At 46.4% G+C, this 21,191-nt stretch overlaps 1 protein-coding gene across 3 annotated transcripts in view; it reads left to right on the plus strand.

Annotated features, from left to right (window-relative positions):
- Positions 1–21,191, plus strand: part of LOC144764020 (olfactory receptor 2D3-like) — a 143,138-nt gene that overhangs the window by 21,553 nt on the left and 100,394 nt on the right. The gene's annotated exons all lie outside the window — the stretch shown is intronic.

Consider the following 21,191-nt stretch of genomic DNA (forward strand, 5'->3'; position numbering starts at 1 on the left):
CCTGGCCATGTGGCTGGGGGTCAAGGGGCCATTTTGAAGCCAGGCAGTGTGCTCAGGCCTGCACCCAGTTTGCCTTGCTTTCATCCATCCATTATGCCCAGGGGTACTCAGTGGTGCATGGACCAAGTCTTTCTGTGGGGTGTCTTGAATTTAAACATCATTGAGGGCATGGGTGGCATTGGATTGTGGTGATTTTTGTGTGTTTTTCGACTTTTTGGGGTGTTGTTGGGTCCTGGCCATGTGGGTGGGGGCCATTTTGAGGCCTGGTCCAGGCAGGGCCTGGCCATGTGTCTGGGGGTCAAGGGGCCATTTTAAAGCCAGGCAGTGTGCTCACGCCTGCACCCAGTTTGCCTTGCTTTCATCCAATATGCCCAAGGGTACTCAGTGGTGCATGGACCAAGTCTTTCTGTGGGGTGTCTTGAAGTTAAACATCATTGAGGGCATGGATGGCATTGGATTGTGGTGATTTCTGTGTGTTGTTCAACTTTTTGGGGTATAGTTGGGGCCTGGCCATGTGGGTGGGGGCCATTTTGAGGCCTGGTCCAGGCAGGGCCTGGCCATGTGGCTGGGGGTCAAGGGGCCATTTTGAAGCCAGGCAGTGTGCTCAGGCCTGCACCCAGTTTGCCTTGCTTTCATCCATTATGCCCAAGGGTACTCAGTGGTGCATGGACAAAGTCTTTATTTGGGGTGTCTTGAATTTAAACATCATTGAGGGCATTGATGGCATTGGATTGTGGAGATTTTTGTGTGTTTTTATTACTTTTTGGGGTGTTGTTGGGGCCTGGCCATGTGGGTGGGGGCCATTTTGAGGCCTGGTCCAGGCACGGCCTGGCCATGTGGCTGGGGGTCAAGGGGCCATTTTGAAGCCAGGCAGTGTGCTCAGGCCTGCACCCAGTTTGCCTTGCTTTCATCCATTATGCCCAGGGGTACTCAGTGGTGCATGGACCAAGTCTTTCTGTGGGGTGTCTTGCATTTAAACATCATTGAGGGCATGAATGGCATTGGATTGTGGTGATTTTTGTGTGTTTTTATTACTTTTTGGGGTGTTGTTGGGGCCTGGCCATGTGGGTGGGGGCCATTTTGAGGCCTGGTCCAGGCAGGGCCTGGCCATGTGGCTGGGGGTCAAGGGGCCATTTTGAAGCCAGGCAGTGTGCACAGGCCTGCACCCAGTTTGCCTTGCTTTCATCCATTATTTATTTTATTTTATTTTTATTTAGTGTATCTTATATAGCGCACGGCTACCCCAACGGGGTGTACCGGCGCTCGTTGTATGTGAGTATATTGATTGCTGGCTCTTGATGGGATTTAACAGAATAAGAATGTTTTTACAGCTTTTCGAAAAGGTAGTTCTTCTTGGATCAGTCGGATGGGTAGGGGAAGGTTGTTCCAGAGAGTGGTGGCACCTACTTGAAACGTTCTTCCACCTGAAGGTACCTTTTTAAATTTAGGGATGACAAGAAAATTCTTTGAGCTGGAGCGAAGAAGTCTGGTGTTGCTGTAGGGGCGAAGGGAAGAGGAGAAATATGCAGAGCCCTTGCCCCTTACAGCTTGATGGGTCAGAGTCAGGGCCTTGAATTCTGCTCTTTGTTTGATCGGAAGCCAATGTAGGCGCCGTCTGTGGGGGAGATGTGGTCACGCAAGGAGATGCCACAGACCAAACGGACTGCGGCATTCTGAACCATCTGAAGGCGATGGTAAAGGCCAGAGGAGAGTCCTATATAGAGGCCATTGGCATAATCCAAATGGGATGTGATCAATGCCTGAATGATTGTTCTTCTGGTGTTATTAGGTAAAAAATTTAATTCTGATTTTCGAAAAACATGCAGCCGATACCATTTGGATTAGTTTATCAAATGAGAGACTGGTATCCCATCTGACTCCAAGATTCTTCACAGATTCTTTGGGTCAGGGGGGTGTGTTTAATTCCTGGGGCCACCAAAGATTAGAGTCAAGGGGGGAGGCTTGGTGGAAGAAGAGGACCTCAGTTTTACCGGCATTAAGCCGAAGAAAATTGTCGTCCATCCAACTTACTATGTTGTTAAGGCAATCCTTTAGCGGGTCGAAGGTAGACTGGTTAGGATTATTGTAAGCAAACAGTAGCTGAATGTCATCAGCATAGGAAGTAGATTTTATACCTGATTGGGCAATGATCTCTGCTAATGGGGAAAAATAAACATTAAATAGGAGGGGGCTAAGTGAGGAGCCCTGTGGGACTCCCCACTTCAGGGGACGATCAGCCGAGGTGAAAGGAGGGGTGAAGACCGCTTGAGTTCGATTTTTTAAAAAGGAAGTAAGCCATTCCAGTGCCTTACCTTGAATGCCCAAGGGTACTCAGTGGTGCATGGACCAAGTCTTTCTTTGGGGCGTCTTGAATTTAAACATCATTGAGGGCATTAATGGCATTGGTTTGTGGTGATTTTTGTGTGCTTTTATTACTTTTTGGGGTGTTGCTGGGGCCTGGCCATGTGGGTGGGGGCCATTTTGGGGCCTGGTCCAGGCAGGGCCTGGCCATTTGGCTGGGGGTCAAGGGGCCATTTTGAAGCCAGGCAGTGTGCTAAGGCGTGTACCCGGTTTGCTTTGCTTTCATCCATTATGCCCAGGGGTACTCAGTGGTGCATGGACAAAGTCTTTCTGTGGGGTGTCTTGAATTTAAACATCATTGGGGGCATAGATGGCATTGCATTATGGTGATTTGTGTGTGTTTTTCGACTTTTTGAGGTGTTGTTAGGGCCTGGCCATGTGGGTGGGGGCCATTTTGAGGCCTGGTCCAGGAAGGGCCGGGCCATGTGGCTGGGGGTCAAGGGGCCCATTTTGAAGCAAGGCAGTCCGCTCAGGCCTGTACCCAATTTTCCTTGCTTTCATCCATTTTGCCCAGGGGTACTCAGTGGTGCATGGACAAAGTCTTTCTGTGGGGTGTCTTGAATTTAAACATCATTGGGGGCATAGATGGCATTGCATTGTGGTGATTTGTGTGTGTTTTTCGACTTTTTGAGGTGTTGTTAGGGCCTGGCCATGTGGGTGGGGGCCATTTTGAGGCCTGGTCCAGGCAGGGCCTGGCCATGTGGCTGGGGGTCAAGGGGCCATTTTGAAGCCAGGCAGTGTGCTCAGGCCGGCACCCAGTTTGCCTTGTTTTCATCCATTATGCCCAGGGGTACTCAGTGGTGCATGGACCAAGTCTTTCTGTGGGATGTCTTGAATTTAAACATCATTGAGGGCATGGATGGCATTGGATTGTGGTGACTTTTGTGTGTTTTTCGACTTTTTGGGATGTTGTTGGGGCCTGGCCATGTGGGTGGGGCCATTTTGAGGCCTGGTCCAGGCAGGGCCTGGCCATGTGGCTGGGGGTCAAGGGGCCATTTTGAAGCCAGGCAGTGTGCTCAGGCCTGCACCCAGTTTGCCTTGCTTTCATCCATGATGCCCAAGGGTACTCAGTGGTGCATGGACCAAGTCTTTCTTTGGGGTGTCTTGAATTTAAACATCATTGCGAGCATTGATGGCATTGGATTGTGGTGATTTTTGGGTGTTTTTATTACTTTTAGGGGTGTTGTTGGGGCCTGGCCATGTGGGTGGGGGCCATTTTGAGGCCCGTTTCAGGCAGGGCCTGGCCATGTGGCTGGGGTCAAGGGGCCATTTTTGAAGCCAGGCAGTGTGCTCAGGCCTGTACCCAGTTTGCTTTGCTTTCATCCATTATGCCCAGGGGTACTCAGTGGTGGATGGACCAAGTCTTTCTGTGGGGTGTCTTGAATTTAAACATCATTGAGGGCATGGATGGCATTGGATTGTGGTGATTTTTTGTGTTTTTCGACTTTTTGGGGTGTTGTTGGGGCCTGGCCATGTGGGTGAGGGCCATTTTGACACCTGGTCCATGAAGGGCAGGGCCATATGGATGGGGGTCAAGGGGCCCATTTTGAAGCAAGGCAGTCCGCTCAGGCCTGCACCCAATTTGCCTTGCTTTCATCCATTTTGCCCAGGGGTACTCAGTGGTGCATGGACAAAGTCTTTCTGCAGGGTGTCTTGAATTTAAACATCATTGGGGGCATGGATGGTATTGCATTGTGGTGATTTTTGTGGCTTTTTGGACTTTTTGGGGTGTTGTTAGGGCCTGGATATGTGGGTGAGGGCCATTTTGAGGCCTGGTCCAGGCAGGGCCTGGCCATGTGGCTGGGTGGTCAAGGGGCCATTTTGAAACCAAGCAGTGTGCTCAGGCCTTCACCGAGTTTGCCTTGCTTTCATCCATTATGACCAGGGGTACTCAGCGGTGCATGGACCAAGTCTTTCTGTGGGATGTCTTGAATTTAAACATCATTGAGGGCATGGATGGCATTGGATTGTGGTGATTTTTGTGTGTTTTTCGACTTTTTGCAGTGTTGTTGGGGCCTGGCCATGTGGGTGGGGGCCATTTTGAGGCCTGGTCCAAGCAGGGCCTGGCCATGTGGTTGGGGGTCAAGGGGCCATTTTGTAGCAAGGCAGTGTGCTCAGGCCTGCACCCAGTTTGCCTTGCTTTCATCCATTATGCCCAGGGGTACTCAGTGGTGCATGGACCAAGTCTTTCTGTGGGGTGTCTTGAATTTAAACATCACTGAGGGCATGGATGGCATTGGATTGTGAGGATTTTTGTGTGTTTTCTGACTTTTTGGGGAGTTGTTGGGGCCTGGCCATGTGGGTGGGGGCCATTTTGAGGCCTGGTCCAGGGAGGGCCTTGCCATGTGGCTGGGGGTCAAGGGGCCATTTTGAAGCCAGGCAGTGTGCTCAGGCCTCCACCCAGTTTGCCTTGCTTTCATCCATTATGCCCAAGGGTACTCAGTGGTGCATGGACCAAGTCTTTCTGTGGGCTGTCTTGAATTTAAACATCATTGAAGGCATGCATGGCATTGAATTGTGGTGATTTGTGTGTGTTTTTTTACTTTTTGGGGTGTTGTTGGGGCCTGGCCATGTGGGTGGGGGCCATTTTGAGGCCTGGTCCAGGCAGGGCCTGGCCATGTGGCTGGGGGTCAAGGGGCCATTTTGAAGCCAGGCAGTGTGCTCATGCCTGCACCCAGTTTGCCTTGCGTTCATCCATTATGCCCAGGGGTACTCAGTGGTGCATGGACCAAGTCTTTCTGTGGGGTGTCTTGAATTTAAACATCATTGAGGGCATGGATGGCATTGGATTGTGGTGATTTGTGTGTGTTTTCCGACTTTTTGGGGTGTTGCTGGGGCCTGGCCATGTGGATGGGGGCCATTTTGATGCCTGGTCCAGGCAGGGCCTGGCCATGTGGTGGCTGGGGGTCAAGGGGCCCTTTTGAAGTCAGGCAGGGTGCTCAGGCCTGCACCCAGTTTGCCTTGCTTTCATCCATTATGCCCAGGGGTACTCAGTGGAGCATGAAACAACTCTCTCTGTGTGGTCTCTTTTCTATTAATGTAAACATCCATTTTTGATAAGAATTGCAATTTTTATTTTGGGTCTTTCCGTTTTTGGGTGTGTTGTAATAATAATAAATGCCTAGTTGCAAATATTACTTAAAGCAGGACATATGCAACATTTATTTAACTGATGTTCCTCTGGCTTCCTTTGCATTTAGGTGCACAAGAGAACCACACAAGTCATCGTTCATCATCAGTGCCAGGAAGAAGTCCTGCTGCAGCGGTGTGTGCAGCACAACGTCACGTGACGTCACGCGTGGCCACAGACAACTCTGCAACTCGTGCAACTGCGGCCTGCTGTTCTGACATCTGAAGAAGATGGGTCCAAAGAAAGGTGGCCGTAGCTCCTCTACCAAGAAAGTTGCCAGTGCCACTGCCAGTAAGTAGGAGCAGAAGAAGCAAGTGGCGCCACTTACCAAGGAGACTGGTGTGCCCACAGACACCTAGTTTGGGAGAAAAAAACCTACGCCTGCAGCAGCGGTGTCCGCCGGGGACCCAGCTGGGAGCAGCACCTCCGCTTCATTGGTCTCAGTGCCACCATGCCAAGTTAGGAACAAGGCCATGATTGCCGCAGAGGCAGCCACTTTAATTGCTCAATCACCATCGACCAGTGATGTTGGCGTTGACTCATCGCAAGAAAGTAGCATCCAATCAACGCAGGGTGTAACTCATCTGACGTGCGTTCAACCACAGCCGCAATGACAACCACAGGTGCAACAAGGAGAAGCGCAAGTAGAGGCATAAGTAGAGGCACAAGTAGAGGCGCAAGTAGAGGCGCAAGTAGAGGCGCATGGAGAGGCACATGGAGAGGCAAAAGTGCCCACAATGCTTATTCCTCCAGAAGTAGCAGCACATGAGGAAATCAAGATTCATGCAGGGGTATCAGCCGAGCAAGCCACTCCTCCGAGTCCTGATGATGATCCATTGTCTTCCAGATCCCCAGCAGGAAAAAAGGTCAAGGAGGGTTAGTACAAGTTCTTCTCCAAGCCCCCTTCCTTCTGATGATCTCGATCGTGATTGGCACCCACCAATGCAGTCTGAGAGGGAGGCACGCCATGAGCCGACAAAGTTTGGTAAAAGGAAGGTTCCCGCAAGGCTATCACTTATGGGTGATGACGAAGAAGAAGTAAAAGTGGTGTATTCTGCTACTGATGAACAGTCTGACGATGATGACCCAGTCATCACAGTCGTCACTCCCGCCCCCATGGGCATGCAGCAGACAGACATTTTTACCCTATCCCGAAAAGCTGCCCTGCAGGATGTGGGCGGCGAGGCACTGGTACCACCACCAACACAGGTACTAACTACTACACCAACACGACCTACAGCTGCCATATTTTCTCGTCAGAAGGACCGGCAGGGACCTCCATCCAGCTCGACCTCCATTACCTCAAGTAGTGGTGCTGTAAGTGCACAGCAGAGTCAAATTCCGCCACGCCCATCCTCTACTTTATCTGGCATTGAAAGTAGCACCTCCACCACCAAAGTAGAAATTTCAACTCCCCAGTTTGGGACTTCTTTAGTATTAGCCAAAAGGTGGATAATCTAGTCATTTGTTCTATTTGTAAACAAGTAGTTAGTCGGGGAAAGCTTGGTACCAACTATGGTACCAGAGGCCAGAGAGGTCATCTCCAAAAACACCACATTATCCAGTGGGAGGCGCACCTAAGTAACATCCGGAAAAAAGCCAAAACTACAAATCCAAATGTATCCATTGATATTGCATCTGATGATTACGAGAAGCTGATCATGCAGGGGGGAGGTGAAGAACCGGGAGACATTTTTTCTGGTACACACAGTACCCTTGGCAGCAGCACTGCAGTGGTAGCGCCCACACGCTCCTCAACCCCAGCAACATCTAGGAGGCACAGTAAGAGTCTGGTAGAGACACCAATGCAAAAAAGTACATCAATGAGCCTAACTGGGTTGAAGAGGTCTGGATCATCATCATCATCACATATGAAAACGGTCCGGACCAGCATTAAAAGCATGTTTTGGTCGGAGGCGCCATTTGAATGCAACCACCCAACGGCACGTCTGTATGACGCAACACTGGATAAAATGCTAGCGCTGGACCTTCTCCCTTTTTCTTTCATGGAAGGGGTGGGTTTTCTAGAATTTGTGACAACAGTCTGCCCTAAATGGAAGGTTCCTATTTTGCCAGAGTTGCGGTTCCTGCACTACATGAAGATGTGCTGGAAGTGATTGGGTCAGCTTTGCAGAAGAGTGCTGTTCACACTATCCACCTGACAACAGACATGTGGACCAGTTGCCAAGCCGTGGATTACATGTGCACCACTGCACACTGGGTCTCTTTTGCAGGGGTTAGAGAAAAGATGTCTGCAGGTGTTGACCCTGCCTCAATTTTTCAAGCTAGTCGGAAACATGCAACAGTAGCCATGTTTGCCATGGAGAAATCTCATACTGCAGTAAACATTTTGGAGGAGTTTAACAGTAAGGTCTCTAAATGGCTGGTGCCAAGAAGTCCCATGATTGGTTATGTTTTCACGGATAATCACAGTAATATAGTTAAGGCCATGCATGATGGTGGCTACTTCAGAGTGCCATGATTGGCGCACAGCATTAACATTATTGTTCAAGATTTCTTGAAAAAAGAAAACACAGTCAGCAAGTTACTGACTACCTGCCGAAGAATCTTCACACATTTCAGCCATTCTTTTAAAGGCCGGAAGCAGCTGAGGATCATTCAACGTGGCCGTAGAGTGCCAGTCAAAGGACTCATCCAGGAGGTGGCAACACGTTGGAACTCAACCTTCTACATGCTTGAGCGCCTGTTTGAGCAGTACTTGGTAAACAATGAGTATTTCACTAGCATTAATATACGATCTGCTGCTATTAAAGACATGAGGCTAGAGGCGGAGGAATGGGACCTAGTTAAAAGCCTGACAGACATGCTTCGTCCTTTTGAGGTCTTCACCCGTGAAGTCAGCAGGGAGGACTGTAGTTTGGGTAAAGCTATCTCATTGTTGTGCATGCTAGAGCAACAACTGAAGGCGGTGTCTTCAACGTTCCAAGCTGATGTTCACAAACAAGACACATGTCAGTTGGCAGAGAGCTTATTAACCCCTTCCATGCTCATGACGAGCTCAGCTCGTCATGCAGTACACTGCTCGTGTGCTCATGACGAGCTGAGCTCGTCATGAACAATGGGAATAAATCAGAAGCAGCACAGAGGGGGAATTGCTGCAGCACTAATGTGGTTAAGCCGCCTTCTTGTCAATGAAAGGCTTAAAAAAATACATTCAGAACAACATTACATTTGTGCCCCTATTCTGGATCCACGGTACAAAAAGGCACTGACCAGCAAAGCATTAATTCCTTTTGAAGAAGAGATGTTTCAAAGCACAAACATTGGCTAGCTCTGTCAGCCACTTGGTTCAAAAAAGAGCGGCAGGAAATTGAAGTAAACACCACAGTACTACTGATGCAGCAGGCCATCCGGCGTCAAGGTCCACTTCTGAGGCCGAAGGCAGTCACTTTCACTTTCCCTCACAGCCGTTACCGACAGCAGCAACACTATCACCATCATCACCTGCACCAGGCCCAGCCATAATATTGTCGGAAGCGGATTGGATAACTCAGCAAGGGTTTGCTCGCTCCAGTGTTGATGCAAAGGCAACACATGGTACGCAAAGTGGAGCACCCCTGGAGGGCTTTGAGTGGATGGTGCCGGCCTATCTGGATGACCCAACAGAGGTCTACATTGATCGTGACCCATTGGTGTATTGGTATGGGAAAAGGCCTCACTGATCACTGCTCTGCAGGCTGGCTATAAATTATTTGACTTGCCCACTCGCAAGCGTGTCTTCGGAACGAGTTTTCAGTGCTGCTGGTGCCATTGTCACTTCTAAAAGGACCTGCCTCTCGCCCAAAAATGTGGAGATGTTAACAATGATCAAGATGATTCAGCGCTTCATACCACCAGATTACAAAATACGTTAATCCACGCAGGAAGAAGAGGACACTGACTTAGGTGACGGAAGCTCTTCTCTGTTAGCTAAACTACTCCATGTTCAATTCACAGAGTTTGAGGACGAGCTGTACTTCCCTGACAACCAGGCTTGAAAAACGTACTTTTTGTTTTCTTCCGTCCTTATTGACTTTTATTTCTGTGTGTCTTTCTTTGATTTGCAACTTTTAGCACAACAAGACTTTAATCACAACAAATCCATCAGCAGCACTGTCTTCGTCTTATTTTCCATATTGAAGGTGATGCTGTCTGCATTCCTGAAGTTTACAAGTTCACAACTCAGTCATGCTCCTCTATCCTCCTCCTCCAGACTCCCCCTATCCATTTCCCTCAAGGCAGATGGCCGGATTACGCAGAATCTTTAAACTGTCGCTTCAGTTTGTACACGAGTCCCCTTAAAAGAAGTGGGACTAAAATTACTCACTATGCTTGCTGACTGCACCTTCTGAAATTGACACGAGAGGCTGCCCTGGGCCCTTCACTTAAGAATAAGATGCTGACAAGTGGAACAGGTAATGAATGATGAGATGGCATGCAGTGGACAACACTGGCTGTCTGGCTCTGAAGAAAGCAATTGTAGTTTGTTTGTTGTGCATGAAGTGAATCCTATCTATGTGTTCTGTTATTATTATTTAATCTTTTACACACTAAATGTAACTCAAGTGTACTCTGTTACCTTGTTTAATACAAATTGTACTTCTACTGCAGGGGTCAGCCACTACGTTGCATTTTTCAATATGGAAAATGTCCTTGGACTCACTCTGTGTAGACAACATTGAGTTGCCAATAATATACCATGATGATGATGAGTCTTGATGATCAAAGTTACATAATATCTTTATTCTTTACACAGTCACTCACTGGGATGGATGGATCATCATTGGCGGTTTACGGAAGAACTATGGCCGTTTCGTGAGTGGCAAACAGGTAAACAAGTCAACAACAACCACAGCAGACCTACATGTCTGTCTAGTGGTGGTATGCGAGTGGTCGAGCCAGTGTAGTGTTATGCCAGATAGTCAGAGACCAGACAGCAGTTCATGTAAAATTGCAGCTATGTGGCTTCCTAGCAGAAATTAGATATGCTTTGTCTGTCTGTGTCAAAGAGGTATGCTACATCATCAGGTTGGTTCACTCAGTGGTGCCTGCCTTGTCCATCTGCATGGCCCTGGCCTGCTGTGTGCTGCTAATTACTATCCTTGAAAAGGAGACTCAGAGTACGCACTTTAGAAATGATGCTTGTATATAATACTGTCGCCTCTGAAACTGAAAGTATTTTTGCACTAAAGACCGTACCTTATATTTTTTTCTCTGTGGTGTTTTAATATCAATTCCTGTTTTTCCATCAACAATTAAAGGTCGGCTTTTACCCTCTGCAATGGGAAAAACGATTAACTTGGGCTTACCATTAGCGATGTGTGCCAAGATTGATCGACGGAGCGTCAGATGGAATGGAGGAGTACCGCGAATAAGAGGAATGGCTGGATGCTTGCAACTTCCCAAATTGAACAGGAGTCAGGACAACTACAACATACAGTTACAGTATCCTCTTCACTTCTCCTTATCTTTAAAATAATGTTATTGTGTGAACTTCTATGAGTGTGACTCTGTGCGTTTGTTTGCTCTCTGCTTGAAATTCATCCCTCCAGCTGTTTGATAAGTTTCTTTGCTATTTTTAAAACTATTTTAATGTACTAATAAGTGTTTATTCTCTCTGAGGGCAGATAGGCAAGTAAAATTGCATAATTACTGCAGCACTGTACTGTCAAAATGTTTCTTCATAAGTTGTAGTAAGTACTACTTTTCAGTAACCTAACCATCCATTTAGCAAACACTTTTATGCATACAGTAGGGCATGCACTTCCATTATGTCCCTTAAAAGATTTATGGATATGTTCGTATCCAAAGATTTAGTGTTCTTCATTTGTTGTTTGTCCATGCTGTGTTTTTTTTCCTCTCTCCACAAAACTTTCCCAAAAAACCCTATTCCCATCCATTTTTCAAACCCTAACCCTCTTCCCCCGGGCTGTTTGGTTTTCATTGAGGTGTGACTAAATGACAACAATAATTCCACACACTTGCTGGGGAAGATAATGTGCAAGCAACCTCCTCAAATCAATTTTAAGGCAGCTAGATGAATCCTAGGATATAGTAATTCTGCTTAAAAAAACACCAATGAGTATTTTCAAATCAATTCTGAATTTCGTGCCCACCATCGATTGGATCCATCGTCAACAGCATCCTACTACATGTCAAGAAATGTTACGCTGCTGTGTCACTGTTATTGTTGTAGCCATAATCATCCATGCAAATAATTTGTTCCCATACTTATCTTCAGCATTGCTTAGGCTACAAATATACTGTTCCTTCTAATACTCCTCTCAGGCCACTCAATGTCTCATTTCCTTTTTTTTCATATGCTGCTCCTGCTAGTGTGGTACCACTCCTACTACCACCACAACAATGGAATTTCTGTCCTGAATGGATTTCATGGGCAACCGTAATCGCCATTTGCCATGCAGCCAGCGCTGTGCCTAGCTCTATTCTCAAACACGAATCACAGTTAAGATAAGCATTTTGGGGAGGTACAATATTGGGCTAGCACTTGGAGGAGAGGTCAGACTGACAGTAGTACAAGTAAAGTACTAGTAGGACAATTGAATTCACTAACTCTGTTAGTGGCACTTTCGTACATTTTTGGACGTTTTAGATAATTCATGCTGGTAAGTTTGAGGAAACCAAACGTGCAGTAACCCCCGCCCACCACCCCACAAAATAATATGAACGCGTACACTATGCTGAAGTATGTAAAATAAATAATTATATTTCCCCTAACAAAAATAAACTATTCAAAAGACCCAACCCACCCCCCTCCCTAACCCCAACAAATGTCCATATGAATGTCCCTCAAAAAGTCCCAAAGCCCAATTCCCACCCCCCAACAGTCTTTAAAAAAGGGTCAAGGGACAGTCACTTCTGGCGTTGTCCTCTGGACAGGTGGTCCCGCATCTCTTTGCGGAGGTCCTGGAGCTGGCGCTTCAGCTTCTCCACCGTGCGCTCCAGGGAGTCCACTCTCTGACGTAGACGGCGCTGACATGCCATCCAGGCTCTGGGGGGGGGGGGGGCAGCTGGTGTTTTTCTTGCTGCTGCACGGCAGCGGCGGGAGGCTGTCGGATCATGGCGCCGTACAACTGGAGGCTGGTGTCCCCGGGGGCACTGGAGGAGGATACAGTTGTTGCCGCCTCCTCCTCCTGCTCCCGAGCCCACAGCTGCCGATATTCGGCACAAATGGCCTCCAGCTTCCGGGCCCTAGCCCGGACAGCCATCTCCTTCCTGGTGAGCTTTTGAGGAGCCTCTGTATGAAGAAAGAAAGAAAAATACTGTAACGATAACTCTTTAACATTAACACAAAATAATTCAACAGAATGTTGTCTCACAGAAACACTAGCAACTTGCTAGCACAGTATAACATTTTGGCATGTATATTTCTGCCGTCTTTGTAGGCCTGTAACATTAGTGGAAGTTTCAGGAATTCTACTAGCAGCACTATGGACTCGCTACATAGTCAGAGAGTCAGAGAATACACCAGTCTTCTTCTTTTTTTCTCTTGTTTTGCGAAAGAAATTACTTGTATGTGAACTTGTGGTAGCCAACATAATGCCAGCTCAGTCAGCTTGCACCCAAGAAAAACAGACACAAGCCATAATGACGCAGACTCGCATTACTTTAAGCAGTACATGCAGGTGGGGATAGGGAAGCTCTTACTTTTCTATAGGGGTGGCACTGGCCATACTCGGTTACATCAAGGGCTATTGCCCAATGTAATGTAATGTTTCGCACTGCCCTCCGGGCCTTGACTACTACAATAGGAAAATGAAGATTATTCATTTCTGATCATATATACAGCCGATCACATGATCCTTGCTTATATGATGGATGACTTTAGGTGCTTTGTTTTGATAGATTGAGTGAACAACAGCGATAGTCCACCCATGAATGACACAGCTGAAAGAAAATTAATAACATAGGGAGTGAGTGTGGTACCCATAATTCCCGGAGGAAGGGACTTGACTTGATATAATGTCAACTATACAATACATACAGAATATATACTGTGCTTGCAAAGTAAACTACTGTACTGTTAGTCAAGGGAGTATTTCTGAACAGTCACAACTTCTAGTATTTGGATTTCTCCTCCTTTGCTACTCTGGCATGGACATGCTGTTCAAAGTAACACTCTTCATCCACTGAGCGTCTGGTCTACATACACCTCTGCTATCTATGAGGAAGAAGATACCATCCAGGCTTCCAAAGTAAACGTCTATCATTCTTCTTAATGTCTCAACTGTACCAACTTTACTTTTTCTCAACAACCAACTAACACCCTTTTAATTTTATTTGGTAAACCACCGTCTTGACTTGCATTTGAGTTTCACCCAAAGGATATATTGCAATGCACACCACACATGCAGTTTCTGATTCACCTACACAGGCAGTCATCTTTTCTTTCTCCTCCAACCATCCTTGCTTCAAGCAGCCATGCATCTGATTCCTTCCTATCAGCCACCTCTGCATGCAGTCAAAAACACGTATCATTCTTTACAGTCATAAATGTTACGACTCGCTCGTCCTTCCTTACTCCCTTCTTTCCCTTTTAGTTCATCACATCCCTCAAGTTCATCTGATCTGACTTGGCTTCACGATAAAAGTTTCACAGCTGAGTTGAAGTCAAATAGAGGGGGCCATTGCTCACTTGAGAACTACCGCCGCTAATGCTATTGCTAAGTCAAGGGTGACTGTCTGCTCCGTGATTGGCAAAAATGTAGTTCTAAATTAGTAACTGTTCTTAACAGTACAGTGTACTGTCTTGTACTAGTGTTAGTGTACTGTCTACTGTACAGTACATCATACGCCCCTTTGCGAGCCTGCTCTAAAATGTCAATAAGTAAGAAGTATAATAATTTACCACCATCCGCCGCTGCTGAGCCATCCCCCACAGCAGCTCCTCCTGGTGGCACTTGTGGCTCCGCCGCATCTGCCCCTGGAGTGGACGCCTCCATGCGTCTGGTCCCGGCACTGGTGGTGGGAGGTGCCGCATCCGATGTTGTAATGACGCCTAGAAAAAACATGTCATATTTTTAATGCCATACACCACCCCCTATTTTGTCTCGTAATGGAAGAAAATGTTAATACATAAACAATTTTTAATTATTGAGACTGAAAAAAAGTCACAGTTTTGGGGAGGGTGTTAACTTATATGCTTACCCATAACATGCAACACTTTTTGGCGCAACTGATGAATGCTTGCTTTTTAACATGCACCATTTTTCTAATTACAGACAGAAGATTCCATTGCCCTTCTGCCATCAAGAGCTTTTCAATTTTCACCACCTACTCCTCATCACCACCAGTACTTGAAGTTCCAACAAGGTGAGGGCTCCCGCAAGGTTACTATGATAATTAGATGTGTTAAGTTGAAGTATATTCTAGGGAAGGGTGTTTAAACTTTACCGTCATCTATCACCACTGCTCGCTGGGAATACTGCGCTATTAAAAATAAATACATTGTTTTTTTATTTCTTATTTGAAAATAAAACTTTAAAACTAAAAAAACGGTGTGTTTTTTGTTCACGAGTGAGTGAGCGGAAGGGTTTGCAGTTGCACTACTGCACTTTGCAAGCATGCTTCCATGACTCTGATAGGTCGGGACTCGGTAGTCTTCTTCTGTTCTTCTGGGTTGTATAATCATTGGTCAGACACACTAGATAGTCGGTCAGGGGATTGGGGGTTCAACTTCGGTTCTGACTGAGGTATGTGGAAAGTCGAACTGCACCTATCATCAACAATGTCCTATTTCTCTTGTTCATACTTCTGTATGTGCAGAATAGTCCCTGAAACACTAGCGGTATGGTATGTGCTCCTATCAAATCAAAAAGCCAACTACTAGCTTATTCTTGGTGGACATTGACATTTCGTTGTTGGGAATTGTCAAAGCACTAACATTAAGAAGACTGGAATAGACAGCAAGGGCAACCCAGAGGACTGCACTCAGTGCCTAGAGCTATTGCTGGATCAGAGTTTTGTTTAACACCGTTTGCCGACTGGGCAAGCTTAGCTACCTACACAGACCGACTCATAATAATAGTAAATAGTAGTAGCACAGAGAGTGATAGTAGAGGCAGGATAAGAATGTAGAAACAGTCTACAAGAAGATCAAAGACTATTTTGTAAAAAATAGAATTAGGAAACAGTTTAGAATGAATAGGTGCTGTAAAAGTTAGGGAAGTATAATTATTAATATTAACAACAGAACAACTTACTGGGGCCAGCAGAAGAGACCGCAGAGGACCGATCCTGCCCACCTTGTTCCGCCGGTGTCTCTGTCGTGGTCTTCTTGCCCCTGGGAGGTGCTGATGATCATGAAATAAACACAAACATGGATGATTGTGTTTTTGAAATATTTGATTTCTTTGACCACAATCTAAAATTATCTCGGGAAACAAATTACCAACAATTACACTACATGTATTGACCTATCTGATCTGGTCAACTAGCATAGATAGTACAGTATTGCGGGATTCGCAGACCGTCTACTTGGAAAGTTATGTAAATCACTAACTATACCAACAACAAAAAGGTTCTACTACGGCTGCCAGCACAAAGCAGCACGCGACGTGACAGACACAGTCCGTCATCATGATTGCAGACGACTAAAAAATGTTCTACTACTAAATAACAAGTCATAATATACTCAACCTATCAATCCACCACTATCTCTTCTTAGTGGCAGCAGGAGTACAAAGGAAGGACTAGACTTGAGTCTCTAGTCTCTCTAGCATTACGCAGTTTTGTAAAGTACTACACTCATACATAATCAATCAGGCCAAATGAGCACAAAGTTGCAAACAAGTAAACATAGTAGAAACGTCACTGAGCAGGCGAGCACCTGCAATCACAGAATTTAAACATTAATTTACCTGCAATGCAATCGAATCGGCAGCATTCTTGCTCTTCGGGAAAAACATATATTAGCAATATAACGCAGAGCAGAAGAAAACAAAGTAGTTATTAAATAGCTACTCACCAAGGCCGGGGTCTCTACCCCTAGCAGGTGGAGCAGGTCCTGCTCCCGGTCAAGGACGTCCGACCACCGGTGCATCGCCTAGTTGTAGGTTCAACGGACCCCCGACTCCCTAAACATGGCCCGGCACACCTTAGCCTGGAGCTGGCGACACTTCCGGAGGCCATACCCTGAACCGGGCCTGCCCCCTGCTGCGACGGTCTTCAGGAGGTGGCGCTGCACATAGAAGATAAGTGAGACCACCTCCACCGCACTAAAGATCTCCCTGGCTTGCGTATCCTCCACCCTTAAGCGCCCGCAAGGGAGCCGGCTACGGGGTGCAGGACCCTTCCCCTAAGACTTGCCGGCACCCTTTGCCATGGTCCTGGGTGAAAGAAGAAAAGAATAGGGGAAAAAGTGTGTAAAAAAAGAGAGAGCTAAACAAAAAAAGTATTTATTAAAGTAACAAAAAGTTGAAAAAAACACAAAATATAGATGTAGAAAAAGAGAGGGATAGATAATGAGTAAAATAAAAACGTTCAAACAAACATAGGATTGCAAAGATTAAGGCAGGATAGAAAAAGCATGCCCAGAACCATAGCAATGAATGAAAAACAAGATGGCCGCGCCCATTGAGGACCGCGTGGGTAAGTTTGCGCGATATTTCGCCCGCGAACACGCAAAAACGGACGCGAACACGTAATTGCAGCCTGCACGTAGGAAATGCACAACGCAAGCATGCAACTGGCGCCCGGAAACGGAAATACGCAACGCAAAAACGTTAAACAAGATGGCCGCGCCCATGTACGACCGCATGGGTAACTTTGCGGTGTTGGAGCTAGAGCTACTTGTGTCATAGGCACACTACAGCATCCAGAATGCACTGTAGGGGAAATAGGTTGTGTGCTATCCCAGACTGCCTTGGGGCTGACGAGGTGATGGGGAGGTTCTTAAGCCTCCAGGTGCAAGGGGCTAGTGCTTGGCTTTCCTTGCTCGTTCCTGTTTTCGCGCCTGAGATTGGATTCTCTAGAACCTCCCCGTGTTAGTTAATTGTGGATCTTTGTGGTGTTTCATCTAAGATTCCCTTCCCTCCCCTTCTTTTCCCTTTCCAATTCTATTTGCTCTGTGAGCTGTGGTCCCGAACTGATCTGCCCAGCTGAGCCCCTTTCCACCAGCGTGAGCCACGCTACATGAGTAACAAATCCCCTTTGTGTAAGGTCTTGACCCCGGCAGCAATTGGCACGCTGCTTCGGGATCCTTTCGTCATCTCGAGCACTCTAGCGAGACGCGCTGCTACGGCTGTGTTCATTTCCTCACCTGTGCCCTATTTCTCCCAGCGCAAGACGCGCTGCAATATTACTTTTCCTTTTCCTCAACGGTGCCTCATTTTGACCAGCGCGAGACGCGCTGCAACGTTACTTTTTCTTTTCCTCAACGGTGCCTCATTTTGATCAGCGCGAGACGCGCTGCAACGTTTTTCTAAGCCTTCAGCTGTGCCTCTTCATTTTTTGTCACTAGAAGCGCGCCTAAGGACATGTTGGTAAAAAACCTTTCCTTTTCTTTTTACATATTGAAAAACTTTATTTAACGCTGTGGTTGTACCGGTACAATTCGCTATCCTTTTTTAATTCAACCTTGTTTTGGACATCATCAGTAGTGGATAGTCCATACTTTGGGAATTAATAACACTATAAGTTGTCCCTGCTTGTCAAAACGGATCTATCTACGAACCCTGTATAAATCTCCTGGATCTCCACACTGCGCATTTGGCCCACAGTATTATATTCATTTCAATAACCAAAGATCTTTTTCCTGAACACTCCCACGAGACCCTTTGCAGTTGAGGCACAAGTAAGTGTGGGATTGCACACAATTAAGGGTAATAGTGGGGGACAAAACATTATTCTGTACTTCATTAGACTTTTGTTACACACTTACAGCGTGTTTTATTTCATACAGGGATTTCACCTACACCTGTCTTGGACTTACCTCCCTTTGATTTGGACTACTTATTTTTGGCGCCTTTCCTTTGGTCTCTTCATTTTCCGGGGTACTTACTCTTCTCTGTTGTGTTTCTTGGTGACACCGAGGAGGTGGTACCTTTGGGAAAGGTGGAGAACTTAGTTTCGCTCCTGGGGAACTTTCCCTCTTGGCGGAATTACCTTTGGCTCCCGACACGCGGTCCCCGCGCTGAAAAAAATCCTGCGAACACGCAAAGCGCCCGCGAACACGCCTAGGGAAAACCTGGCTTGGCAGTTCAGGCTGGAATGTTCCCATGAGAAACAGGGTCAAGACTTATTTACAAATGGCTCTGCCAAAACTGTGGTGGCTTAGTGAGCAAAAGAACAATGGATTAAACCCAGATCTTTGTGACTGGTGGTGAATGTTTGGATTGTTCAGCATTCCATCCATCATTTATTGCTTTTGTGAACCTAAATGACGCTGACAGTGCCCAGGCCAAGCTGAAATACTTACCATATAATATGTCACCCAATGCAATGTCTGCCCCACAACACAAGCCGGCGCTACCAAACTTGCCCTTACTGACACTACCTTGGAACCTCCTCACAAAGGGCATCAATTGGGCTTAGCAGGCACCTTGAAGATGGTACTTGGGGGACAGAGGTTTCGGTAGGGGTGGGTTTCCCCTTTGTGTGGGGTTTCCTGGTTTTGGGTGTTTGGGGCCTGGTTTAGGTTTAGGAGTTATTTTTCTTTTCTGGACTGTGGTCAGGTGGGTGAGGAGGCTGTTTTTCATGGGTGAAGTGGGAAGTGGAAGGGATGGGTTTGAGTCTGGGAGATGCTTTTGGAAGTTTGGGGTGGCAGGTGTCACAGTAGTAATGGAAAAAACAAAGGTGTTATCCTAAAAGGGAAAACTGGTAGGGTGTTTTGGATGGAGTTCGGTTTGGGAGGAAGACGGAGTGGAAGTGTGAGGTGGGACTACTGTCTGCACTTTTTTGTGTTGGTGTTTGTTATCTGGGTGATAGTGAGAGTTTCCTGTTTTTGGGATGATAGTGTTGTGAATGGGTGGGATGTTGTAGAGGGGTCTGTGTATGTTGCTGTGATATCTGCATGTATGCTGTGATATCAGAATCTATTGGTATATCTCTGGAGGGCTCTGTGTTTGTGGTGTCTGTGGATAAGGGTATGTCTGTGGAGGGGTACGTATTTATTGCTGTGGGGCTTGTGGATATGCTGGGGGTAAAGGAGGTCCATTGTGTGCATGCATGTTTGAGAGTTCTAAATGTCTTTTGTATGTGTGTCCTAAAGTACATGTATGCTTAGGTGTGAGTGTACTTGGGATAGGAATAAGAATAGGAATTTGGGATGGGGCAGGAGGAAGGTGGAAGTTTTCGATGGGTTGAGGGTTGCTGTGAGGAAAGAGGCCAGAGCCTGAACATATTTTTGCAAGCGAAGCATGGTAGTGTGAATGCCTTCCAAGAAGGCAACCACCTGGGTCAGATTGTTGATTTGCCCCTGGATGGCATTCAGCACTGCAAAAATGATCCTCAGGTTGTCAATAGCCTCTTCACCAAGTACAACGGGGTAACAGGGGCTGAGGTGCCTGGAGTAAAGGAAAGCCCTTCCCTTCTAGGGGAGTGGGAATAGCCATATCATGGGGGACAACATTGAGGGTGGCAACAAAACTAGAGGTGTTTAAAAAGGATGAAGATGGAACTAATTCTGTTGTGTCTGCTTCCACTCTTGAGTGTCCACTGGAAGATGACTCAGATAATGATGAGCTTGAGCTGATGTCCTCCGGGGCATTCCTTACACCCTCCTGGTCAATGGGTCCCTACGTGTCTGATGCCTCACATATGGAATTACCTTGACCAGATGTGTACCCAACGTAGTTGACACTTTCGCCTCACCTTGCCCTGGATGAATCTGAAATGATATGTAGCATGGGTTTATTGCAACTATGTTTCCACACCGCACCATCGCAAATCCACTAAAAACATTGTACAAATCCACCTATCACACCACCTTCATGGTTCACTCCACAGGCTTCATATTTAGCAAGAGCACATGCAAGCATGCTTCATAACCTGTATACAATTGGGTCCACTCATGTCATGACTCCAGAGAGGTCAAAATGCATTGATGATATTCTGTACACTCCTTCGTTATGTCCATACTAAGATAGCTTATCATCTTGCATACTTTGGCACTTGTTTTTTTAACATTGTAAAGAGAAGTGACCACATAGGATTGATCAAAGTGTGAGATGTACACAATGCTCAAACAAGTCCCAGATTCAAACACATCTAACTATTACTCGTTACACATCATGATGTTATGAGGGTCAGGTTGAACACCAATGTTGCAACATTTACTGTTATGGCAGATGTGATATTAAAATGTTGATTGCACACTGATGACACTTTACTCTCCAAATTATATATTTCAGAACATAATCCATGTAAAGATTGAGGTCCAAACATGTTGGAGATAGATACTCTGATTTTACACAGCACAACACTACATACAGCCATATGAACATCCCCAATCCTGCTTGGTAGGTGATGATGCCAGGTAGAGATTGTAGATCCACAAGACAATACACCTTAGAAGGCTTTGGGTGTCCATGAAAATCTATGACAGGAAGATGTATGATCACTTGGGTCCCAATGAGCAGGCACATCACACTGCTTTATGGTATTGTATACTCAGATAGCCTTGTAAGGATCAGTGTAGACACTCACATACGTTCCCATGTAGGTCTACAATTCTTTTTGA

This window comes from Lissotriton helveticus, chromosome 6 (assembly GCF_964261635.1).
Source record: "Lissotriton helveticus chromosome 6, aLisHel1.1, whole genome shotgun sequence".
NCBI lineage: Eukaryota > Metazoa > Chordata > Amphibia > Caudata > Salamandridae > Lissotriton > Lissotriton helveticus.